The sequence below is a fragment of the Camelus bactrianus genome, chromosome 33, assembly GCF_048773025.1.
Source record: "Camelus bactrianus isolate YW-2024 breed Bactrian camel chromosome 33, ASM4877302v1, whole genome shotgun sequence".
Classification (NCBI taxonomy): domain Eukaryota; kingdom Metazoa; phylum Chordata; class Mammalia; order Artiodactyla; family Camelidae; genus Camelus; species Camelus bactrianus.
In genome coordinates, this window is record NC_133571.1 from 12,277,446 (window position 1) to 12,304,400 (window position 26,955).

General features: G+C 51.7%; 1 long non-coding RNA gene across 3 annotated transcripts in view; it reads right to left on the reverse strand.

Annotated features, from left to right (window-relative positions):
- Window positions 1-19,464, reverse strand: part of LOC123616444 (uncharacterized) — a 52,554-nt gene extending 33,090 nt beyond the window's left edge. Inside the window, exons 1-4 of one of the 3 annotated variants that reach the window (XR_012503760.1) lie at window positions 19,354-19,464; window positions 17,359-17,831; window positions 16,800-16,985; window positions 11,439-15,953 (exon numbers count right to left, since the gene is read on the reverse strand). This is a non-coding gene — a long non-coding RNA (uncharacterized LOC123616444). Of the gene's footprint in view, window positions 1-11,438; window positions 15,954-16,795; window positions 16,986-17,358; window positions 17,832-19,353 lie in introns of those variants that run through there. The other 2 variants (XR_006724443.2, XR_006724444.2) reach the window with 2 other exon arrangements.
- Window positions 19,465-26,955: the final 7,491 nt, after the last annotated feature.

Sequence of the window (26,955 nt, forward strand, 5' to 3'; positions counted from 1 at the left end):
AGGCTCTGAAGCCTTGAGGTGCCATATCTGCATGGCAGCTGGCCAGCAAGGGGAGAAAATCTCTGGATTTGTTGACACCAGTTGTTATACAGATAAATAACTAAATCTCATAGGCTGAATACAATAAAAGTTTATCTCTTGCTCACAGCACAACCTGGTGGGGAGGTGGCTCCACACATTCATAAGCCCAGTCTATCTGGTGGCTCCTTCCTCCTCTAGGTCCCCAGAGTCCTCTTTTTTTCAGCAAATGAAGAAGAGAGCGAGGATTGCACAAGGGAGGTTCTAAGGGGCCATGGCTAGAAATGCCCACGTCACTTCTGCTCACATCCCATGGGCCAAAACTCAGTCATATGGCCACATCTAATTGCAAGGGAAGCTGGGAAATGTAGTCCAGCCATGTGCAGCCCAGGGAGGAGCAGCTGTGGACTCTGGTGAGCAGTAGAAGGTTCTTCCCCTCCTCCATCCCCACATTCTAAGTCACTGTCTGGGGTACATCTCAGCAATGCAGCCTCACATTCCAATGTCAAGTGGGGTTTCTCAAAAGTGGCTCTTTCTCACCACCCTCTTTATTTTTCCCTGGGACCCAGACACATGTTCTGGTAGGGAGGAGAAACCAAGGATGCAGCATAGCCCTGAGAACACAGTGGGCTCTCCAAACCACCTGTTGAGAAGAATTGAATAAAATGTCCCCCTGAGTGCCTCACAACCCAAATACTTAGAAATTGTAGGTCTCCAAGGACCACAAAATTGCCAGAACAATGACTTTGCTTTAGTCCTTCTTTGAGCCTTTCTTCCTCTCTTGGCTGCAGGACCTTGTGCTCCATTGGTTTTTCTTCTACTCCTCTGAATTCACCTCCTCTGCCTCCTGTCAGGGCTCCTTTACTCACTCCTCAATGACAGTGTTTCCCAAGCAGCAACTTCCACCCTCTCTCCCTTCCTTCTCCTCTTCCCCGTCCTTCCCTGGTGAATTCCTTGCACCCCCACCTCAGATATTGCCTTCCACCAAGCTCTCCTTTCTGGCCTGATCTCTCTCCTAAAATCTGGACCTGCATTTCTAACTGCCTGCCGGTCACACGCACCTCCATGTTCCAACAATCGTGTCCAAAGCTGGGCTCACTGCCACCTTCCGGAAATCTCCTGTCCTCCTTCTCTGGTTAATGAGTCCACCACCAACCCTGGCACGCAGGGTGGGCATCTTAGCCTTGTTTCTTTCAGTCTTTCACCATTTAGTATGATAGTCACTCTGGTGTTTTCACATGCAGATTGTTTATATTGAGGTAGTTTCCTTCTATTCCTAATTGGTTTCTTTTTTCTTGGTGTTTTTTATTCTTAATGTTGAATTTTGTCAAATTTTTCTGCATCAACTGAGATAATCATGTGGGGTTTTCTTCCTTCATTCTGTGAATGTGGTGTATTACATTAATCAGTTTTCATAGGATGAATCACCCTTCAATTTCAGGAATAAATTTCACTTGGTCATGATGCATAATCCTTTTAACACGCAGCTGAATTACATGTGCCAGTATTTTGCTGAGATTTTTGTATCAATGTTCATAAAGGATATTGGCCTGTAGTTTTCTTATAGTGTCTTTTCTGACTTTGGTATCAGGGTAATCCTGGCCTTACAAAATAAGTTAAGTGTTCCCTCCTTTTCAGTTTTTTGGGAAAGTTTGCAGGAAAATTGGCATTAGTTCTTTAAATATTTGGTAGAATTCACCCATGAAGCCATAAGGTCCAGAGCTTTTATTTGTCAGGTAATTTATTATTATTATTATTATTATTATTATTATTATTATTATTATTACTACTACTACTACTACTATTATTATTATTATTAGTTCAATCTCCTTATGAGTTATAGGTCTAGTCAGATTTTCTATTTCTTCATGATTTAATCTTGTAGGTTTTGTGCTTCTAAGAATTTTCCACTTCATCTAGATGATATAATTTGTTGGCATACTATCATTCACAGAACTCTCTTATAATCCTTCTTTAATTCTGTAGAATCAGTAGCAATGTCCCCACTGTCATCTCTAATTTTAGTAAGTAGAGTATTCTCTCTTTTTCTCTTAGTTCACCTGGCTAAAGGTTTGTCCCTTTTTTTTTCTTTAAATCTTGTCCAAGAACCAACTTTTGGTTTCATTGATTTTTCTCTATTGTTTTCTATTCTCTATTTTGTTTATCTCTGCTCTAATCTTTATTATTTCCTTATTTCTTCTAGCTTTGGTTTTAGTTTGTTCTTCTTTTTCTAGTTCCTTAAGTTGCATGGTTAGGTTGTTGATTTGAGATTTCTTGTGTTTTAATGTAAGCATTTATAGCTATAAATTTCCGTTGGCAGCCCTTTCACTGTGTCCCATGAGTTTTGGTATGTTGTGTTTTCATTTTCATTGACTTCTAAGAATTTTCTAATTTCTTTTGTTATTTCTCCTTTAATTCATTAGTTATTTAAAAGTTTGTTGTTTAATTGCCACAATTTTGTGAATTTTCAGGGTTTTTTTGTTACTGATTTCTAACTTCATCCTCTTGTAGTGGGAGAAAATATTCTATATGATATCTATCTCTTTAAATCTATCGAGACTTAATTTGAGACCTAACATATGGTCTATCATGGAAAATGTTCCATGTGCACTTGAGAAGAATGTGTATGAGGTTGTTATTGGTAATGTCCTGTATCTGTCTGTTAGATCTAGTTGGCTATGTTGTTTAAGTCCTCTATTTCCTTATCTTCTGTCTGGTTGTCCTAACCAATACGGAATATTGACATCTCCAACAATTAATGTAGAACTGTCTGTTTATCCCTTCAATTCTGTCAGTTTTTGCTTCATATATTTTGATGGTCTGTCATCAAATATAGTACAATGGTCCTAGTGAACTCCCTCAGCTTTTGTTCATCTGAGAATGCCTTAATTTCTTCCTTGTTTTTGAAGGATGGTTTTATCAGATATAGGTTGACAAGGTTTTTTTTTTTCTTTCAGCACTTTGAATATCTTGGCCTGCTGCCTCCTAGCCTCCAAAGTTCCTTATGAGAAATCTGCTGATAATCTTATAGAGAACCCCTTGTATACAACAATTTGCTTCTCTTTTGCTGCTTCCAAGATTCCCTGCCTTTGGCTTTTGAAAGTTTGGTTTTTAACTATAATATGCCTCAGTGTGGGTCTCTGTGTCAAGGATCACCTAAGATGTAAATCTGAAGTCTTCTCAGGTCTTTTCTGAGCCTTTCCCTGGGCAGGCACTATCACTTTCTAATTTTCCCCATATATAGAGTTGCTTTTGAATGTCCAAGTTTTTATTATCAGGCTCCAAACAGGAGAAAAGATAGGAAAATTAAGGGGGGGGAAAGGTGCCAGTCCCTGGAATTCACTTCAACCAGAGGGGGAGGGGCCTTCAACAATAGAAGAGGTGCAACAAAAATGGCCACCTGTCCTGTCTGCACCTCTGTGATCAGAAGCAGAAATCAGAGCACAGATTCCCAATATTTGGAGGAGAGAGTCCTTTTTGCCACCCTTACTCCCGCAAGCTGTGTGCCGGCAGCTCTAGGAACATGTGCACAGCTGCCTGCCACAGAGCTGAGAGAGGTGAGGTGATTGGTCCAAAGGCACACAGCCAGCAAAGGTGATTCTCACTCCTTATCAGGTTCTCCTTCTCCTTGGTACATCGCACTGCCACACTGCCTCTCGACTGTGGCACCCCAAGCTGCCCCCCAGGTATATAAGGGCATTGGGATGGACATCCAACCTCTGTCACTCACTCTCTCACCTCTCACTCTCCTTATCTCACTCACTATGGCCTCCCTCTTCTTAAACAGGATGCCTGGTAGCATAATGGGTAAGAATAGACATACGGGGTTTGAGCCACAGTCATTGGCCGTGTGATCTTGGGCAAGATACTCAACTTCCATGAGTCTCAATTTCCTCAACTCTCAGATGGGGATCAAGTAGTATTTACCTCAGAGGGTTACTGTAAGGACTTAGCACAGTGTCTGGCACATATCAGCTCTGGTTATCTGCTTTTTACTGTTTCTCTAACACATGGTATTTTCATGTCTCTCTTCATTGGTGCTTTTCTCTCTTTTCCTCCCTCTGTTGGTCTGCCCACCTGTCTGCCTATCTCCAAAACAAGATGCAATTCCCTTCAGCATGCTGGGCTCAGCCTGAGAGATGCAGATGGGCCTGAGGCTGAGACTTCTATCTGTATTCTGCCCTGGATCAGACAGGAATTTGTTCCAGAAAAGGAACCACAGTAAAACCACATACATGAATGCTTTCCTCACCTGTGCCAGGCACAGCCTTGGAAGAAAGGCCTAGGGAGGCTGTGGGGGGTAGAGATGCTGAGGCTGGGGGCATGGGGACAGCCCTGAGAAGACCTGAGCTGACATGAGCTGGGGGTCCCAGTCCTGGGTGAGAAGAAACCAGGGGGGGATGAGAGTGGCCTGCACCCAGGCATCAAGAGCACCACCCTCAGGAAACAACAGAAAGTAGAGGTTAGCCCCCTGGCCATTGTCCAAGGGTCAGCTCACCCCCCAGCAGGCACTAACTGAGGGGCCTCTGTGCTCAGCTGATATCAAGGTGGATGGCACAGGCGCTCTGGGTGGGCTTCCTGTAGGTGGAGGGTCGTCAGAATGCTAGAGAGGCATCATGGCCTCAGCACCCTGGGGAGCAGAGAGAACTAGGACTGGTCTCAGAAGACCTAGGTCTGAGTGAATACATGGCCACTTACTAGCCATAGGACCTAGAAATCATACAATCACTGTAAGCCTCAGTTTCCAACTCTGTAAAATGTAGTAACAATATATGCCCCCCGTCCCCAGGGTTGCCGTGGAAATTAAATTTAGAGGTAACAGACAAGAAGGCACTTGGTAATCTACAAGGGACTCTGTGATGTTGGGTGTTATTACTGGGACAGGCTGGGTAGCAGAGCTCCCACAGCTAGCCTTCTGGATGGCCAATCCGCCCTTTACTTCCCTGCCCCACAGTCACAGGGACCCATCGTCAGTGGCGACACCAGAAAGACAGACACACTCCAGCACAATTGGCAACATAGTCCAGATGAGCCCCTCATCAACTTGCAATGTGACCTTGGGCTATTCCACCTCTGGACCTCAGCTCCTTCTTTATACCAAGGGGGTTGGGCCACAATATTAAATTTTCAGGAGATCTGTGAACCCGTTTTGACTTCATGTTGGTAGCATGAAATCAGCCATAGTGGGAGCCTTTACACCACAGAAATTGGCAAACACTACACATCAAGGTACCATTGTTTCAGCTGACATTCCAGAATCTCCTCCTTCCGGTGGCTGGCCAGGAATGGAGCAGCTGGCCCAGACAGCTTGCCCGGCACACTCAGCATCCGGCTGCTTCCCAGGGACTCACCCCTTATAAATATGGATGCACACCTGGCCTGGTGGCAGCAGGCTCCCCCCACAAACCCCCCAACCCTCTGCCTGGTGGATCCCTGGGTGCAGACAGGGAGGGGAGGGAGGGAGGCAGCCGTGTGCTTGTCAATTACAGGAACAAGCTCTGGGCCCCGCGTGGCCTGAGTATTACATGAGCCCCTTTCTCCGCAGTATTCCTGATCTCCTTGCTCTTCCCCAGCCAACATTAAGGCAAGAGGGGAGCTGGCCATGCCTGCAGCATCCCTCCTGCTTTGTAACTGAAAGGCACCACCAAACAGACTCTTGTCCTCTCCCTGCTGTTCCCCACCCCCAAGACCCCCACACTGTGTAAGAGTCGTACTCAGGAGGCGTCTCCTGCAGGGACTGCCTGGTGCCGCCGGAGCTGGACCACACACCCACCACCACATCCATACACCCATCACCCGGAAGGCAAACCAGCCCCAGGTGAGGAGGCAGAGGGAGGGAGCTGTGGCTGGGGGTGGAGGCTGAGCCTGGTCTCTGCCCCGACTCTGTCCCCTCCCAGGGCTTGGGGGGTGTTGTTCTTGCTGTTCTTTTCTGAATCAAGCACTCGGGCACTTGCTCACTCCCTGTTGTGGACTGAATAGTGTCCCCTAAAAATGCTATGCAGAATTTCTAGCCCCCAGTACCTCAGAAGGTGACAGTATTTGGAGATAAGGTCTTTACAGAGAAAAGTCAAAGTGTGGTCATTAGAACGGGCCCTAACCCAACAGGACAGGTGTCCATATAAAAGGTGAAACTGGGACAGACAGACAGACACGCATTAAGAGGAGATGATGTGAAGACACTGGAATAAGACAGCATCTCAGCTAACAGACCTGGAGCAGATCCTTCCCCAACAGCCTTCAGAGGAGGCAACCCTGCCAACACCTTGATCTTGAACTTCCAGCCTCCAGTGAGACAGTGTATTTCTGTTGTTTAAGCCGTCCGGGCTGTGGTGCTTCGTTCCGAAAGCCCTAGGAAACTAAAACACTCCTTTTCTCTCAAAAAGAAGTGAGAGAAAACTGCGTCTCAGTTTCACTCTTTCCAAGCATCCTCACTCTCACGTCCAGCTCTGATCCTCGCATCAGATGACTACTTAGGCCCAACGGGTGCTACTCCTGCCCTCTGACAGATGAGGAATCTGAGGCCTGGAGGCAGGGAGCTTACCCAAAAGCCCCCACAGAATTAACCACCAAGCCAGCACTGGAACCAAGCCTCCTCGCTAACAACCCAAAGGATTTTCCTACATCAAGCCAAACATCTCCTCCTAAGTTTGTAGAGAATTCTGTGAGGCCATAGGGTTGGGGGGCTGGGGGCACCTCCCTTCACCTGATCCTCCACCCTGCATTCTCTGTGGCATCATCCATCCAGCCTTTAATCACCTGGATGCCTGGACCACCCCCCAGACGAAGGAAATCAGAACCTCAGGGGCGGGGCTCAGGCAGTAATAGCTTTTACAGCAAACTAATGTGATTCTTATGCGTGGCTGGGGGAGGGGAGAAGCATGAGCCAGAGGGTTCCAAGGTGGATCCTTGACCAGGCTTCACTGGCTCCTGGAGCCAGCAACCCATGATGTGGCAAGGGCGAAGGGGGCCCAGGTGTCCTCAGAGGGCCCCGGGGGGTGACTAGCTGTCACTCACACCTAAGGAAACGCGAGGTCTAAATTAAGCTGTGAATCAGCACTCATTCATTCTGTACAAAGCCTAGAAACTGTCAGGGTTGGAAGTCCTTCCAATTCTTTTACTTTATTGGGTAGTGGGGGTTCCTTTAAATCTGGGGCTTTAACTCGTGCATCTAAATCAAACATAATTGCTTATTGTGAAAATGAAAGAGCTGCGCTGGAACCCTTACTACGTGCTGGGCGCGTGCCAGGTGCCCCTTACAGTGTTTATTCTTTCAACAACCCTGCGAGGTGGATAATATTTCCCCATTTTACAGAAGGGGCAACTGAGGTTTGGAGATGTTATTCAACCTGCCCAAGGTCACTCAGCAATTAGGTGGTGAGGCTGGATTCCAACCAAGAAGTCTGGCACCAAGGCCTTGACCACCAGCTTCATGGTCTTCCACAAAGTCTTTTAATGTTCATAACTCATTTTTGTAAAAGGCACTAAAATGAGTATCATATTAAAATGTTTAAACAAAATGACTTTCCCCCATTTCCTCAGAATTTCCAGAGATTTTTTTTCCTCCCTAACTTGGGAATTGAGATGCTCAGGCAATAGTAGGCCCCAACGCAGAGAGGCAGCAGAACAGACACCCCCATTCCCAGCACTGGTACCCCGACACCCTTTATTCTCATCCCTACCTGGGCCCTCACGGTCAGGAAGAAGGAAACATGGGCTAGGACTGCCCTCTAGTGGTTGTGAGACTAACTGCAACCAACACATCCAACACATCTGTCCCAGGACAGAACCTGGAGCCCCAGGAAAACTGCACACCCAGTGGTATCACCAGATCCACGAGATCCTACAAGGTATTGGAGCTTGGAGGCCAGGCCTGGATGAGGCGGCCCCAAAAGGCCAAACCACACCAGACTCCCGCTCACCCTTTTCACCTCATCTGTCTCCCATCCTCCCCAGCTGATGGGGGCATTAGAAGTCAGGAGGAGGGCCCCCCTGGAGGGCAGGATTCTGGCCCTGGGGCAATGATGAGAACCCTGAGTGAAGGTCACAGCACTCCCCCAAACACAGCCTGCGCCCTTCCCTCCAGTGCCCTTACCCACTCCCCTCTCCTTAGCTGACAGTTCCCCCACCCGCATCTGAAGATGGGATACTAGGGTACCTCTCAGCAGCTGGGCCCAGAATACCTCTCAGGACATCTATCTTCCCCTCCCCTAGCCATCCCCAAGGAGACTGGGAGTCCCTGAGGACAGGACTGAGCCATGGATGTCCCTGGTAGCCACCTGGGCCACAGCCCGGGCACAGAAGCCTGTTCAGTTGGCTGCACCAAGTCCACTTAGGAGGACTCAGCCGCGGGCACCCAAATGGGAGGCTCCTCTCCCAGCCTCTCCATGACCCAGGGCACAGCAAGAGGCTGGGCAGCTGACCCAAAGGAGAGGAGAGGAGGTGCCCGGGAACACAGAACCTGAAGCTGGAAGGAGCAGACACTGCGGACACAGAAGACCCCAGCGGGGGGAAGGGCTGGCTCTCAGGTCTCTGCTCCCACTGAGCTGGTGGAGGGCTGGGCCTCAGGGTGAGGGGAGGCAGCCTCTCACAGTTCCCACCAGCTGAGGGGAGGGTGGGGTGGGGGGTCTGAGAGCCACCCCCAGCTCAGCTTGTCAGGCAGCAGGGACCTCCCCACTTCAGAAGCAGGCAGATTCCCAGGGTGTCGGGCTCCCACCGGCTGGCCTGAGGGCACCTCCCACCCCACCCACAGCCTGAGTGCATTAGCAACTGTCAGGAGCAATTCCAAAGGCCCCATTTCTATTCCCAAGTAGAGGACTTGTTAATATGGAGCCTGCCTCTGGGGAAATGGGAGTGCTGGGGTGAAAGATGACAAATCGGGGCCCAGCGGCCAGGCTGAGAGCATAATATCACATCTCATTCACTGGGGCCGTGTCCCCAGGCTTCCCAGCCACTGGGCCTCAGCCATCTCCGAGGCCGGCCTTGAGGAGCCCGTTTGGGCTCCAGGAAGCCCTGGGATGATGGGAGGGGGCAGAGCAGTCCGTCCTGCCGGCAACCAGGGGTGCCCCCCCAACCCCCGCAGCAAAGGGGAACGGGGGCAGGGCGGGGAGGGGCACAAAGTGGACATGGGTGAGGCCCAAACAGCACATTCCTTGGGACAAAACCCCTGCTCCTGGTTCCTATGAGAGAAACAAAGAACACCACCAGGTCCAGCTTGGGCCCAGCCTCTGCCTGGGGAGTGATGTCCAGTTAATTGGGCCTAGAGGGGCCAGGATGGTGCCTGCTCAGGCTCTGGCCTGGATGACAGGGTGGGAACTCTCCACACACGCACAGATACACACTGACACAGGCACAGGCCACAACCCAGACCCAAGGCGGGGCGCGTGGCCAGCGTGGCCGGGCCCTGCCATGCAGCGGGCTGGGTGCCCGGGCCCAGGTGGGACGGGGGTGCAGTGTGAGTAATGGCGGGCGCGGGATGCACCCGAATCCTGATAAGGGAGAATAATAACTTGTCAAAGATATATATGATATGTGTTTGCTTTCCCGACGGAATATCTATGGGGCTAATTCATCAAGCCGGCGGGCTGGCTGGAGACCCAGGAAGGGGAGAGAGAGCAGCAGGCCCCTAAAGTGTTCTGTGGGGAGGGAGGGCGGCCGGTCCAGGCTGCACTCCCGCCAGGGCCCTGGGAAGATCTGAGCCGGCCCCGTCCAGGGGTCCCCGGGGCCCTAAGGCTAATTCCCAGACGCGCTTTGGGGTCTGGAATGCAGAGCAGAGCTCAGGGCACTTGGGACGCCCACTGTCCTCTCCTGGGCTTCTCTCTCTTCGCCTTCTTTCTTTCTCCCTGCTGTGCAGTCTGCAGAAAGCCTCTGGTCTGAGAAGTTGTTAAATAATCAGAAAGCATCTCCCCTTTTGGAGAGGAGAAGATAAACAGAAACAGCTCTTCAGGGAGAACGAGGCTGAAGGCGGTGGTCCTACCTGGTTCCCCATGTTCTCCCCATCTCTCTCCTCCTGCCCCCCATCCCAGCCCCACACTCCCCACCACGCCCCCAACCTTCCAAGGCTCTGGCAGAAGGCGGGAAAGAATTTATAAAGGGGGCCTGTTCCCCTTACCCAGGTCATTTCAAGGATGTCGAAGCCACAAAACCCACTGGAAACACAAGGCTCCCCTAGGAGGAGCCACCTCCTCGCCAGAGTGGGTTCTTTGATCTGTGCGTGCCTTCACCATCCCCAGGGGATTAGAGCTTCCTTTCTAATTCTGTCTCTTCCTTCCTCCTCTCTTTGTCATAATAACAAAAAACTGAATTAGCTTGCATCATTCCAGGCCTCCCCCAGGGCCTCTGAAGGTCTGCCTGGCCCTCAGCACCCCCTCCTGAGCCCTCTCCCAGCCAGCCTGAGTGCAGCCAGAGACCAATCTCCAGAGGGGGACCCGAAAATTCAAGGTCTCGAAGGAAGGGTCCCAGTGTGCCCTCCCCAGGACTGAACACCTCTAGCCCCTGCCCTCAAGCATCCTCTACCCTGCAGGCCTGCAGACCCTCATAGGGCATCTTCCCTGGCTCCCCCTCAGCCTGTCACATGGCGCCTGACTCACTGTCACCCAGGTCTGCGTCCTGCCACTTCCCACTGAGGTCAACCCCCTCACCAGGCAGCTCTAGGCTGACGTTCACCCTCCACCTGAACTCACCCAACAAAGGCTGGAGCTCCTGCTGTGCCCCAGGGACAGGTCAGGGAGCAAACAGACCAGGAGCCAAGCCACTGTGGAGCTTGTGCTGTGAAAATACTGCAACACTTCACTTGGGTGGTGAACATTTAACAACACCCTGCTCTTCCCTGCCCACCTCCCCAGGGCCCAGCAATCAAAGGGTTAATTTCAGGCACAGCTTATGGGCCTCGACCCAGCCCAGCCCCTGGCCCCACATCCATCCTGGTTAGTAAGGGCTGGTGCCAGACTGTCCTTAAATATTGTCATCCTCACCCTGGACAGGGCATCTGCAGTCCCCTTTGTGAGGATGACATGAGAGCTTCTCTGTGAGAGTTCCCACTGGCCCCCTCCCTCCCTTCCTTCCTTCTCTTCCCCCATTTCATTCCTTTCCTCCTTCCTTCCTTCTTTCTTCCCTCCCTCTATTCCTTCCTTCCTAGCTGTTTGAGGCCTCTCCCTCCCAGCACCTCTCCTGGCCCTCAGCTCTGATACAGATCCGAGAGGCTCACAGCCCCCCTCCCCCTCTCCCAGCCAGGGCCACCCTGACAGCAGCTGGCATCTCCCAGATCCCAAGGGCCAGGAAGTACAGAGGCCAGACTCCAAGAGTGCCAAACACTCCCCCCCTCATTTCCCCCTAAGGGACAGCGATAGCCCGGTCCCCTCTCTGCTCATGTGCCCCCACTCCCCTGACTGCCCTGTCCATAGAGGGCAGGCCCAGGGCTGGAGACTGCTGGCCTGTCCCCCTCCCAGGGTTTGTGGAAAGGGAAAAGAAAGGGGGGCCACATCCCTACCAGTGCAGCCTGAAGCTGGAGAGCAATTAACTTGGCGTTTCCAACAAGGGCAGAGGAAGCGGGAGCCACAGGACTGAGTCAGCACATCAGAGAGGCGGGTGCCAAGCGGCTGGCTCAGCTCGTTAGCGAGACAGGGTTGAGCCAACGAGAAACAAGTTCAGGGAGAAGGGGGTGGGGGCCCCTAAATGGAGATGAGGGGCAAGTCAGAAAGATGGCTGCAGGCTCTTCCCCCTCCCCTACCCTGCAGCTGCCAAGGCCAGGAGACCAGCCCTCGGATCTCATTCTCCCCCAGGCAGCTCCTGCCCACCATCCACAGATCAGCAAATACTCTCCATGTACTGTTTGTACTCCACGACCGGGAGTAAGGGAGACAGACACCCCTCCTCTGCCAAGCGCACATATACATCCCAGGCCTCGGGGATGGCATGATCAAGGGCCTGGGGCCGAGGAGCAGCACAGGGCTGGGAAGCACGGCGGAGGGGGCTCTGGTGGCCCGGGAGACTTCATGGAGGAGGTGGACTTTTTAGTAGCTACATTTAAAATAAGGTCTGCACACACTGTCTTTTTCCAAAAAGAAAACAAAGCCACTGAATCCAGCCATCTGCTGAGTACTTTGCCAGGTACCAGGGGCACTACCCACATCACCTACGATCCTCACATCCGCCTGGAAGATTCCTCTCGCCTAGGAGGAAGCAGAGGCCAGAGCTTGCATGACTCGCCCAAGCTCATACAGAAAAGGGCAGAGCGGAGATTTACACTTGGATTCATCAGCTCCAGGAGCTGTGTTCTTCCTGACCCCGTGTTCCTGTGGGTAGGACTCAGCTAGGCTGAGAACAAAGGAAGGTACTGGAGCAAAGGCCCAAATGTGAATGAATGAATAAAATGAGTTCTAAGAAGCAGCTAGGCTGTCAGCCGGGCTGGAAGTGGGGCTGCACGTGTGTGATGGTTCATTTTGTGTCAACCTGACTGGGCCAAGGGATGCCGGCTGGCAAACCATCGTTTTTGGGTGCGTCTGTGCGGCTGCCTCTGGAAGAGATTAGCATCTGAATCGCTAGACTAAGTGAAGAAGATTACCCCACCAATATGGGTGAGCTTCAACCAGTCTGTTGAGGGCCTGAACAGAACAAATAGGCAGAGGAAGGGCATATTTGCTCTCTGCTTGAGCTGGGACCTCCATCCCTGCTCCTAGTTCTGGGGCCTTCGGACTCAGACCAGGAGTTACACCATCGGCTCCCTAGTTCTCTCCCCTTCTAACCTGAACTCAGTTGCACCACTGGCCCTCCTGGCTCTCCAGGTTGCTTACTGCAGATCACAGGACATCTTGGCGTCTGCAACTACATGAGCCAATACGTGTGATAATCAGCCAGAGCTCCATATCCTATTGGCCTGCTTCTCTGGAGAACCTCGACTGATACAGCATTCCCAGACAGGGTATTGCTCTCAGAATAACTGACATTGCCCTGTGGGTGTGCCATACCGTGGGGGGATCTCCTAAGCCGCCCAGTGAGGTATCCTTGCAGACAGGAGCCAGTAAAATGACCAGAACACCACACCGGACCATATCATGATGCCAACTCTACAGGCCTTGATTAATCTTGACCCTTGGGAAAGGGGCTATTTCCAAGAGGCTGTGTGTGGTTCTCTCTGGTCCTGACGCTCCTGCTCTTTTCAGGGCAAGGAAGGTTTAGGGAGAAGGCTCAGGGACCAGAGCCTGATGGTCAAGAACTGGGTAAAATCTGGAGTCAGCAGGCCACAGCCATGCTGGCCATGAGATGCAGGGTCCCAGGTGGATGGAGGAGCAGAAGCAGGCAGGAAGGGGATCTGCTGCTCGGTTGAAGTCCTGCCCTGAATCTCCCAACAGCATCCAGCTGGGAAGTGCCCCCGTTCCCGGCCTTGCAGCAGGGCTGGAGCCGCCCTGCTCTACCACTTTCCCTAGTCCCACGACATGACCTGTCCCCACACCCCCATCTCCCCTGATCTAAATGTGGATAGGTTTTCCCTTTTCTTCATATTCTGCCCAGGTGAGGTTAGAACACTCTGAGAAAGACTTTTATTAGAACACATGGGGCAGAGAAACACAAAACCATGCAATGGACAAGTGCTCTGAGCACGTGTTGAATGATAAAAGCACTCCACAGGATGTCACCAGAGTGAACCCCTGGCTGCGTCCCCGGTGCCTGGAATCATGCTCAGTGCACTGCGGGTGCTTAGCACACCTCTGCTGGGGGAGTACGTGGATGGAAGGATGAGTGCGTCAGGTGAACATCCTGCCGGATGCTAAGCACGCCCCTCCTCTTCACTGAAGCTCATCTTTCTCACTCCCAGCTCCACACCTCACTAACCTGATGACCCCCTGCTGCCCTCCGCCTGACTTACAAACCAGCCTCGCTGTGTATCCACCACCTCTCCCACCAGACTCCTCCATCCACCACTTCCACCCCACTCGGCACACCTCCCACCCCAGTGACCTCACTGACCACGCCGCCATCTGTTGTGGTCTGAGCAGTAACTGGCATTTGCTATGTGCCTGGCACAGCGCTGGGCCCTCTATCTGCTTCCTACGTGCTGTACGTAGGAAGAGCACCCAGCCTGGAGATGAAGAAACTGAGGATGGGAGAGGCCCAAGGTCACACAGCTGGTAAATACAAGAGTCAGGATTCAGACCGTTAATTATTTCCAAAACCCATGCCTTCTGCCACTAAGAGTAGTGATGGTGGACCTCTGACGCCACCTCCTAAGATCTTCACGAATCATCAAACTCAAGAATATCAACAGGACTGCATATGCCCCAAAGGCACTTGTTCAATAAATACTGAGCACCTGCCATGTGTTCCGCAGATGCATGAAGGATAGGCATCAGACCCCCTCCCCTGGAATCGTCGTGGTCCTTGAGCTGGACACCACCTTGCCTGAGGTGAGCGGTCCCTGACTGGGGACCTTCCATCTCCAACGCTGGATTCTGAGCATCAAACAGTCTGGGGAAACTTCCCTCTCATTTGGTTTTCCCGACCCCCACCTCCGGCGACCTGCACTTCCTGGCTTGCTTGCAAAGTTCACCTGCCCACCAGGTCCGGTGCACCAAGAACAATCAAACACAGGTGACCCTGCTTCCCCGGGGGGCTCTCCAATAAGTCATCATCCAGGTATCCCCGAGGGAAAAGACGTTCTGGAGTCCTGACACTACACTCTTACAACAGTAAAAACACTACTCACTTCCGCAGTGAAAGACACCATCTCCACCAAGACAAAACCACACGATTTTCTGAGAAAAGCGCCCAGCAGGTGAGGGTCAGAGATGAGCAAGTCACTCCCCCGGAAGGTGAAAACTGTTCTACATGTAAAGTTCCTGTGTGACTACTGGTCCACCTCTCACTTTGGAGACAAGGACACCTCACTCCCGTCAGAGAAGGCTGGAGACTTGCCCCACCTCTGAAGAGATGGAGCCAGGATGTGGACCCAGTTTCTCTGGCTCCCTTATTACCATGTGCTCAGAGTTACAGGGATCAGGCCGGTGTGGGGGCTGGGGCAGGGCAGGGTGAGGCCAACCTGAAGGCCATCCAAGACATCCTGGTCAGTGTTGTCCTAGCCCCAGGAACTTTCCAGAGAATGTTGCTGCCACCCATGGGGCTTGTCTGCATGTGTGTGGCATGGTGGGGGTCCCCATATGCCCCAGGGGTCAAAGGTTTTCATCTGAAGAAGGGGTCTTTTCTTGGCCAATGCAGAGGCCAGGGGGGTGAGGGCACCCAGATTGTCTCAAGGGGCCCAGAGTCTTGAGTATCAGGGTCCTAGGAACCAAGTGGTCACCTGCACCCAGGACAGGAAGACGGGCAAGAGCACCTGCTACCTTCCCTCCCCACCCCCCGCCCCTGCCAGGCCAGCTGTCTTCTGCTCCAGCCCAGTAAGGGCAGGCTCTCATTGTAACTTCAGAGGAATCTCCCAAATGTCATGCCATCGCCGCCCTTGTCCTCGCACTCCAGCTGCTAGGTCTGAGCTCTTCTTCAAGCACCTCTCCCTCCTGACAGCCCTGAGCCTCCTCTTCCTCACTTCCTCCTTCCCTGTCACAGCCACTTCCAATCAGACCGCACATTTAAGACCCAATTCAAAATTCGCCTTCTCCACTGCCATCCCTCTCCCAGCTCCGCCCTGCCAGAGCCACCCCCATCACCGTGCCCCTTCCGTGCTCACCTCACTCACCGTGTGCTGCAGGGACATCTCTACATGACTCTGTTTCCTAACACAGTGCCCAGCACAAAGAAAGCTCAAAACTAATTTTCATTTGAACAAGTGTAATGTGCTCATCATGTTACAGATGAGGAAAACTGCAGCTGGGAGAGGCTGAGGGGCTTCCTCGAGGTCACAAGCTGACGATCAGTGCTGGCGGCAGCAGAATCCATAAAAGCGTGGTCCCCACCCTGTCCTCTTTCCCTGACCCCATGCCACCTCTTGCCGCCTGTGCAAATCAAGCCAGGGGCCATGAGCTCAGGATGGGTGACTTGTGATTACCATGTCATATCACACAAACAGAAGAGTATAAATATTTACGTGCTGTGAAAAGAGTAACGATCACCCATCTGAGTCTCCACCACCCAGGTTAAGACATAAAATGTTATTAGCGCCTTAAAAACCCCCATTTCCCCAGCCCTGCCCTCCCCATGACCCTCCCCGTTAACCACCATCCTAACTCTTGTATTAATCATCCCAGCTTTGCTTTATGGTTGGGCCACTTTTATGTGTCTCCCTAATAATGTATTGCCCTTTGCTTACACAGCTGGGTTTGTGCTTGCTGCTCACTTTTTCAAAACTAAACAGGATCTGTGATCTCTTCAATGCTTAACACTGTTATGTTCAAGTTCTTCCAATGCAGTGAACTCTGAGCAGATGTCTATTATAAAACCAGGTCACAAAAGCATGTACTGAGTTCTCCTATCAGATAGCACCAGCTCTCTCCTAAAAGCCACTTTATTTTAGGCACTGAATTAATAATGCACAGTAGTGTGGAATTCACATACGTCTTGAAATTTTTTTTTTTAGGAAGGAATTTTGTGTGTATGTGAAAGTCAGCTGCTCAGGCCCTTGTCTAACAGGGCTGTTTTGATCCCAGTTGTCTGACGGCAGGGACCTGCCCTTGAGTTTGGAGGCAGAAAAGAGGCTCCCGGAGGATGTGAGGAGAAGCAGGCTCAGAGGGCCCCCAGGCCCCTCTTCGTTCCCCCCACCCCCCGGCCAGCCCTCACCACGGTGGCTTTGGCCCACAGCTGCCCTAGCCCAGGGACCCGGTGGCAGACAGAAACAGACCTACTTTGGTTTCCATGGCAACGGCAGGCATCGCGAGGCCAATAGAGTGAGCGGCAGCCAACGAGGCAGCTGGTTTGAAGGGTGTTGATCTCTCTGCGGACCAGCAAGGCAGAACCACCAGGGACCAGAGGCAGCAACCAAGCCAGGAGGAGCCACGGGAGCTGGGCACACGGAGTCTGCAGGGACCTGTCTGCAGAGCTTGCACGTTTATGAATGCATATGTGTGGACGCCCACCCGCGACCCTCTCTCACCCACACACTCAGGCAAAGGCACGTGCTGAGAAATGCGCTTCCACGCTCCACTGTGAACGCAGACTCATGCTCACAAACTCAGACATCTGTTCACATCAAATACACCCCTATTTTACATCTTGCCCCATTTTCACACCCAGAAATAGACCCCTCCATACAAATGCACATTCATACACAATATATAAGATGGGCCCCTAGAAAGATCCATGTTCACCCCAATGCACATTCTCTATACACACCCATGTGCACAGATGGCACACACACTCACCTTAGACCCACATTTACAGGGAAAAATGCACACCCACACTCACCGGTGTACCTGCAGGGACACTCCCAGCACATATACATGGACTCAGATCAGAGCCCCCGGATGCGAAGACACAGAAGCTGAGGAGCCCAAACTTCCTGAAACGACTCAAATGAAATGTAGTTCCAATTCAGTGCTGCATCAGCAGCACAAAATCCCATCACAACTCTCCTGGCTTGCTGCCTCATGAATGGTGCCCCCCACAGAGGAAGGCCTTTAATCTTCTCTGTTTATTTACTCAGAGTAGTTCTTTTTTGTGCCCTCCATAAATACCAAAAGGACAGAAATCCAACAATCCTCGTGTCGTACAGACTTGAAATAAAAAGTTTGATGACAGACTCAGAGATGCGTGTTCCTTTTTAAGACATCTGCACGTGTCCCACTCCATGAAGAGGCTGCCCATCTCTGGGCAAGCTCGGGTAGGTTCACTGCCCAATGGCCTCAAAAAGCAAGGAGAAAGGCCTGCTTTTTTCGCTCCTAGAAAAAACAGACAAATTCACAGAGTGTGGAATATCTTGCTAGGCCAGAGGTTAACTCCCGACCTAGTGGGGAAATCTGACAACCATGACTCCATCCACTGAGGCCCTTGCAAGCCAGAGGTCACAGAGGCACTTGAGGGGAGAGAGGGAACATTGTGTTGAGAATTTCTTGAAGTACACTTGAAGATTTGTGACATTATTTCAATATTGTCCTAATGATCACTTAATTAATGTGGAGAAATGGAAAGATGTATATACATGTGTCTATATTCCTACTGCAATAATAATAATAGCTAACACACACAAAAAGGTCAATATATGTTAAGCTATTGTTACTACTGGAATCTTAGATTGATAACGAACTGAAAATTTGAGGGTTGTTGAGATGATCGTCATTTCACAGGATTTTTAAACACCTTTCAGTTTTAGCAGCAGCAGGATTAGCATTGTGTGGGACTTTACAAAACAATTTCACATACACCGTCTCCCTTGCGTCCCTGAGCATCTCCTGTGGACCAGGCACCAGGGGGGGCAGGCTGGTGCGGGGTAGTCATAGTAAGACCCAGACCCAGAACTTCAGGAGCCCACGATCCAGCAGGGAAGGGATGGGGGGGCCACACTGGAACTGTGTACCGCGTAGCCTCATGTCATCACAAAGGCCAATGCAAAGTGCATTAAGCACACGGAAGGGAATCATTTATTTATGGGAAAGAATAAGGAAGAGGTGGAGAAATCAAAAAAAAAGCTGCAGGGAGGTCACATTTGAGATATGTTGGAACTCACAAGTTTACACAAGCCAGGTTCCTGGCTGGAAAGGGGCACTGAGGTCCGGGGCACAGCTGCAGAACAGTGCGTGCAGCTAGACACAGGGGTCCAGGAAGGAACAGGAAGAAATGACTCCACAAAGGTGGACTGAAGCCAGATTCAGAAAGGCCTTGTCCAGCAAACCAAGGAGTTTGGCTCGGGGAATCACCAGGTGTGTGACCCAATCAGATCTGTGCTCCAGAAAAATACCTCAGGTACCTCGGTGTCTGACACAGGGTAATGGGATATGACTGGGAACCTCGCGGCCAAACATTATGGTTAAAACTGCACCCTCACAAGAACAGAGGCAGAGCTCAGGTCTGGACCCCCGCACCTAGCTCGGCGCCTGACCCAGATAAGGCCTCCATAAATGTTTGCTTAACTGCAAGGCGCCGCGGGTCACGCGAGGAAAATGGAATTAAGAGGCCGATGACCCCGAGGGCTGCTTGAGGCCCATATTGACTGGCTCTGGGACCCTGGACCGGCGATTTAACCTCTGGTTCTCGATTTCCACGCTGATAGAACAAATCCGACAAGGTCCTGACCTCCCTGGCTCAGCTGTTCTGAGGCTCACGTGAGGGAACCAACTGAAGGCGCTGGAAAGGCGCGGAGAGCGGGCCAGGTGGCGGGCCTTGCGGGCTGACGCCGCCCGCCCCGGGACTTGCTTCACTCCGGGACCACATGCGGGGAGGGAAGGCTCAGCCGTCAGCAATTACCTGCGCCCCAAACCCGACACCTGCGCTCCACTTCCGCTCAGGCAGATGGTGCGATCTGGCCGCCCGCGGCAGCCCGTAGGCCACGCCCCGGGGACGCTCGCGAGTGCGCACGCACGCACGCCCTGCAGCAGGCGGACAGACGCGGGGCGGGGCGGGGGGGGAAGCAGGGGGGAGGCGGGGTCCTGGTGAGGGCGGGCACCGGAGAGGGCGCGGGCGCTCCAGCCAGATCGCGGGGTGCCCAAGGGGCCCCTTCCCTTCCAGGAACAGCGCCCCTCTCCTAAGATCAAGGCAACAGCAAGGCCAGCTTGTCCTCAATTCTCATACCCTCTCTGAAGGGTGAGCAGGGGAAGGTATCGGCTCTCCGCTTCCCACGTGGAGAAACTGGGGCGCAGAGAAATTAGGGGACTTTCGGCTGGCACAGATTTTAAGAGATGAAGCCAGATGGAAGCCTGAGTCTCCTGAGCTCCCAGTCCACGGTTCTTCCGTTGGCTGGCTCTGCTCTGGTTCCTCGGACCACTCTGGCCAGTGTCTGGTGGGGACAGGAATTCTTCCTTCACCCTTTACCCAAGACTAGCTTTGCCTCCTTCCAGCCCAGCTGCCTTGCCATTCCCATGCCACCCGGCCCGCTCCTGAACCATGGTGCCACCCCACATACTCTAAGGTTAGTGAAGATCTGGGCCAAGCATAAATCAGTAGAATTAAATCATGAAACACATAGAAATATGCCTTGAAAAAAAAGATGATTTGTTCCCAGTAAACTATCCAACTTTTCTTGTCCTCTCTTACTGGAAATGATGGGGAGCCGACCCTACTACTATGGAATTTTAGACTCTGCTGCTTGGAAATGACCTTTAAGGAAATCTGGTCTAAATACCGCACCTGAGCAGGCACAGCAATACATCACCACCAGCTGCTCATCTGGCCATAACCCGCACACCTCTCAAAACCCTGAGCTCATTCTTTCCTCTTTGCCCAACTCTGGTGATTAGAAAGTTCTTGCTTCTCTTTAGCTGAAATCCGTCAGTCTCCTTAAGGACCCAGTTATCCCTCTTAGGGCCACATGGAACAAATCCAATCTTCCTTTCTTTTCACAATCCAGCCTACATTTAGAAGGCAGACTTCTCTCTTCTTGACCCAGGGGTCCCAGTTCCTTCAACCATTCCTCAGAAGTCATGCCTGTGAGCTCCTTTCTCAGCCTCCAGGCACGCTCCTGTCTGGTCCTGTCCTTCAGAGCTCAGCACCAACATGTGTTCTTACCAGGTGTCAAGGACCTTCCCTGCATCATCTCATTTCCCTTGGATGACACCCCCAGGAGGTGGATGCCATCATTATCCCCATTTTGCAGATGAGGATGCTGGAAAGTGAGAGAACTTGCCAAAAGTTACAGAGCAGGTGGCAGAGCAGTCTCTGCTCCTCTCTGCTGCCCTTGCAGCTCCAGCAGAGACAAGAGCACTGGACTTGGGGGCAGAACATCTGGCTTTGCATCCCACTCTCCCACTTATTATTGTGTGTCCCAGGCAAGCCGCTCTCTGGTTCTCCTGTCTGTAAAATGGGAGACATTATAGTGTCCACCTGGCTAGGTTCTTATGGAGATTAGAACAGATTTCGAGATGGGACCCTAGGCCTGATACTCCCCATTAGCTCCCCCGCCCCCTCCAGGAGTCCAATGCAAGGATTCACAGGGACTGTAGCAAGCCAGGGGCTTCATGTCACATCCTAGGCTCTGGAGCCCTCTCCAGGAGGGAGCCAGGTTCAAATCTCCAGGACCCCCACCCGACCTGGAGTCACTCTCTAAAATGATTTGTCAAGTGACAAGCAAAAATATATTACCAATTTAAGAGTGTGATTTGCCTGCAACTTTTTAATCCTCGGGCTGTTGTTGAATAGATTAAAGTGTCTGCTTTGATCCATGCATTTAGATGGAAACATAAATATAGCCATCACTTATTCTCTCAGCCGCCAGGATGGGTGTCACACTGCATCACGCCAGCTTCCGACCCAGCCAGGGTAATGCATGAGAATGACCTTTTTGCCATTCAAATCCCTCTTGACTTTTCTTTCTCCTGCCGGAGCCCGAGCTGCCGCTGCTGCCTAAGGAGACCACAGCTCACGCTAGGAAAGTCACTCGGGGAAAGGGTAGAGCAGCGGCCGACCGGGCGCCCGATGCCGAAAACTTCCCCAGCTCGTCAGAGCCTTGCAAGAATAAATCTCCTGAGAAATAGATTTTGAAGAGGAATTTGGTACATAGATCTTCTGTCAGCGGAGCAGACTCTGGCTCAGCCATTTTTCAGGCTCGCTGCTTATCCAGAAATACATCTATTTTTACACGGATCTCTGGCGAGATTTCCTCTCCTCTCACAGGGTGGGGAGGTCCCGCAGGGAGCCAGAGGGCTTACCGCAAGGGCGTGGGGTCGGGTGGGAGGGAGGGGGTGGCCTCTAGGGCCGGGCAGGCTCAGAGTCTGGCTCGGGGACCCTGCGGCGGAGGGAAGCGGTACTGAGCTTTGGGCTCCCCGGCCATCCTCCATCTCTCTACAGGCATCCTGCCCGGCCCTTCTGTTCTGAATACGGGCCTGGCCTCCTGGAGTCTCCGTCTCCGCACCGGCCCCTCTGCGCCCCCTCCGCCCATCCACAGCCCGGACTACCTCTGTGACACCCCGCCACCCGGAACTCTGAAGTCCGCTGAGCTGTGGACATCCCCGGCGCACAAGTCTGCGCAGGCGCGCACAGACACGCACACATCGGGGGGGGGGGGCCCATCGGGCGCCCACAAAGATGGGCTGGATCCGCCCGCCTCTGCCAGTTTATCCCGCGCCTGCTTGCTGGCGCCGGGCCACTGCGAGCAGTGGGAGCCGGCTCTGAGCAGCCCCGCCGCACCAGCGGGGGAAATGGCTGGCGGGGGCTCTGAGCAGTGCGCTGTGGCAGGCAATTAGGCCTCAAACAATGGTCCGCGAAATGTCAGAAGCGGCGGGGAGGCTGGTATTCACAGGGGCCTTGGACATGTGGAGGGCCCTGGGGTTGAACGCGTGGTGATGGAGCCAAAAGCCAGGGGGACAGTGCTCTCCTGTAGGACCCATAGGACCCTTCGGCAGGGGAGACACCCTTATGTCTCCTTTCCCCAAACTCCTTTTAATAAATTAACTCCTTTCACCCCAGAAGCTTTTGTGCTGTGGAGAACGGGGCCCCTTAAGATAATCAGAGGAGAGAAAATAGTTCCAAAGTAGAAATGACCCCTACATCTGCTGCCTTACTTGGTCCTGTCCTCTGTAACTGCCCCGGATAGGCCAGGCCTCTGCCCTCAAATGCTGTTCTAAGAGGCCCACGGTCCATGCCCAGTCAGTCCTACCTGAAGGCCCTGCCTCTCCCCTTTCCAGGACCTTACTCTGGACTCTAGCCTCTGCCACTGTGGAGGCCTTGTTTCTGAATCATACCCCTCCCTCTCCTTCCAGCAGTGCCAGTCTCTTCCTCTGCTCTGCTTTCAGTCCGCCCTGGCCTTGCCCCGACCCTCACCACGTGCTGATACATAGTGCCTGGGGACCCCACTGAGCCTGGTATGAGTTCCCACTCTCCACCTCCGCACCACTTCGTCTCTCCTCGACCCCTGTACTCAGAAATACCTGGCCCTGTCTACCACCCCTGGCCATCCCATCACCAACTCGCGGCCTTTGTCCCACTCTCCTGCCACACCTCTGCCCTTCCCAACCCTGAGCGCCAGTGCTGCCTGGCCTCACAGATGGGAGCTCTCCTAGCTCCCCGCCTTCCTTTCCAGCTGCCCCGCGGTGCCTGCTCTTTCTCTCTCTCGAGCTTTTCTTCCCCCTCCCATCTCTTCTTAGGTCGTCCCTCCAGGTTCCAGCACAGTTTCCTCTCTACCCTGTCTCCCTTGGACACAACGATCTACCCCCGCACTCCCCAAGCCTTCAACCACTGCTGTCATGTGACTAGCTCACAGATTAGTATCACCTGGTCTGATATTTCTGGTGAGTGTTCTCAGCTGCTCATAAGACAGATCCAGGTTGGCAGGTGCTGTCACTCCTAAGTCACCCTACCTGAAACAAATGCATCATCTGCTCTCCATATCCGGGGCCTCCTCCTAGAGTGGCCGATGAGTCACCATCTTTCTCTTGTTTCCTAGGCTAGGTCCAAGGATAACTCCTCCTTTCCCCTTCACTCGCCCCACAACCCACACACCTGTAACCAGTCATAGAGCATCCTCTGGTTTCCTTTGAAAAGATGTGTCACTGGCCCATCCTTTCCATTCTCACTACACCCAGGTTTCAGCCTTCATTTCCATTCACTGGGACTATTGCAGGAATCTCCTAACCTGTCCTGCCCCAAGGGGGAGGTAGAGTAATGCCGCTCCTGAAAAATGTGTCAGTATCTGTCCTGCCTTGACACCTTCCCAACCCACTGGCAGGACCCACATCTTTCTTTCTCTTCCACCCCACACGGTGCCTACCACAGTTCTGGGTATAGAGTAGGAGTCAACAGAAACCTGTTGAGCTATAAATAAGATGGAAATGTTTCAAGCCATTGTCCTACTGAGCACTAGATCCCAGATGTGAGGATCTGAGGGACTGTCCTGCCTGGACCTAGACTAGCTGCCTGGGACCAGGAGAGAAGAGCACAAGTCCTCAGGCCAGGAGGCCCCTCTGTGTGTGGTAAGGTGGTAAGGGGACAGGAGCAATTCCAAATCACAAAGAGCCAGGCCAGAAATGATCCAGTGTCAGGAGCAGGTGAGCCAAGAAGAGGTCCCCAGGTCAGACCAGGGAGGTCCAGAGCAGGGACTAGAGGGAAGCAGGAGGAAATGTCCCAGCTGGGCTCAGGGATCAGAACAGATCAGCCAGGGCCTGCAAACTAGCCACTACCTACCTACCTCGCAGTGCAAGGGGACAGTGTGGACTGTCACCAAGTGCTGGTCAGATACCGTGAAGACTAGGGAAAGGCTGAGGAGGGAGGGAAAGGAGAAAAGAAGAGATTAAGAAGTCAGGGGTGGGGGGTGGAGCTCAGTGGCAGAACACATGCCTAGCATGCAGGAGGTCCTGGGTTCAATCCCCAGTACCTCCAATAAAAATAATAATAATAAATCTAATTGCAGCCCCCAAAAGAAGTCAGGGAGAGGGAGGGCTTGAGAGGGGAATGAGAGAGAAGACAGGGAAAAGATGCGAGGAGGAGAAAGAAGGGATTTCTCCTTCCATGGCCACTGTGGAAGTACCACGATCCTGAGAATACCCCTAGCCCACGGGGTTAAGGTCAGGTGAGGAGATGGCAACACCCCACCCACTTGGCCACCAGAACTAAGAAATTATGTCGAGTAATTAATCAAAAGCTAATGAGAAATGTGTTTTCTCTCCCGGCCTAGCCCCACATCATATTCTTATTAGCTGAGGTTATTACAATAGTAATCATGCATGCTCCAGGCACAAATTGGGTTTTTTGCTCCACTGCCACCAATTTAGAAAACCATTAATGGCAAGATAAAACCCCCATGGCTCACACCAGGCCGAGCCCAAGGAACTGACTGCTGGTTCCCTGCTCCCACTGCCACACACTCACCGTCCAGAGAGGGCGCTCCCCAGGGTGGCCCCAGGAATCAGGTCTGACAGCCAGAAGGAGCCAAATATTGGTGGGGTGAGAAGGGTGCTGGTCTGGAATAGGGGGGCCTTGAACTTTGTACACACACACACACACACACAGACACACACACACACCCCTTCCAGTGCAATCACTAGGGCAGGGACAGCCCTGATGAAATGAAGCATAAAAGCGAGTTTGCCTCTGGGGTCCAGGCCATCCCAGTTTTCTCTTGATCCCTTTGCTGTTCAGAATCTGCTCTCTAGAAAGGGTTCGCTACATGTGTGCTTCTGAAACACAGCCATGCAATCAGGTGCCAACTCAATGAAGTTTCCACTAGTGAAAAAGAAGGATAATATATTAGATTTTTCATAAGCTAAATGGACTCAATGTTAAAGACATTCTGAATTCTGAAACTGTCCTTCCTATTTGCCTTGTGATTTTACATCCTTACGTGTATGTGTGCACGTGTGTGTGTAAAAGTTATGTATATAACCTTTCTTGTGACACAACATTGTAAACTAACTATACTTCAATAAAAATATATTAAAAAATAGTAATAACCTTACTTGGTAATTACTCAGGACACTTTTGGTTGCAGGAGATGGATTTAAACTGATAGTGCACAACTGGAGATGTACTGCCGATGTAACAAGGAAGAACAGGAATAAAACCAGAATCGTTCTGGTATTGTTGGCCCCTTCCCTTCTGTCCATCTCTCTTTCATTGCTCTTGTTCTCTCTCACTACATTTGGGCTTCCTCTTGAGATGGGATGGGAGGAATGACTCCTGGGTTGGCAGGGCCAAAGGCTGCTCTGGGCTTACATTATCCGTGCTTAGGATCTCAGAGGAAAGCAATCTTGGCACCCACATATGAAATCCAGGGCAGGACTCTGACTGCCCCATTTTGGCCATTCTGTGTATTTTTAGGCCAATCACTGTGGCCAGGTACACTGGGCCTGAGTCATGGGATTACTCCTGAGACCCACGTAACTGTACTATCCTCTTGCCCCGCTAGAAACAGGAGAAAAGTTGAGGCCCTAAAGGAAATCGAGATAAGGTAACCAAAAAAGAGGGATGAATGGGGCCAACAGACAAAGACAACACACACGACTACACTTGGCAAAATAAGATGTCAGTCCTCCACTCCCACTGTAAAAGTTTCTTTCTGAAAGTCTTAGGAACTCCTGAGTCAGACACTGAGCCACCAGAAAATGCTGGAGACCATTTTGCCATGTAAATCTCCCAGGACTGACATAGGAGAAAGTGACAGCAGTGAGGTGCTAATGTAGATTCTTAGCAACCTCACTGGTAAAGAGAGCTGTTTCAGAATATCAGAGGGCCTGCACGTAACATCAGAACATATTGTGTACTCCTCCAACCATTCCAGATATTCTGCACAGTAGATCTTGAAGATCCTCACAGCCATAGTGCTATGAGTGTAAGGTCAGCGGGCAGCAATTCCTCTACAAAGAGACCTCCCCAGGGGCCCAAAGACCTCATCAAAACCAGTGAGGTCAGCTTGGACTCATTTCCAGAATGTTGGGCCCAAGAGAGATGGCCCTTCTGTAGCCCTCCAGCGTCAGCTCATCCAAGTAATGGATTAGAAGTATGGGTCAAGACATTCTCCCTTACATGGTGCTGGTTTGGCTTTTTTTTTTTTTAATCAGGTATTACTTAGATGTTTGAAACTGTTGTCTACAAAAGTCTCCCCAAATAATAAACTGCCTTAAAACAGACCTGACTTTGAAGTCTAACTCTCCTTCTCACTGGCTGTTTGGCTTTGAGCAAAACTCTTTGGACTCGCTAATCCCCAGTTTCTTAATCTGTAAAACGCACCTTCAGAGACACTCTTCCATCTTTCGGTAAATTTTGTTGAGGGCTTACTAAGTGTCAGGCACTGTGTGATGTGGCATGGATGAAGAGCTCCCTAAGAATGATGGGAAGAGAAGACATATACCCATGTGTGATTCAAAGGAGAATGGGACACCTGTCATAAGAGAGGTATGAACCAAGTGCTATGGGCATTTAGAG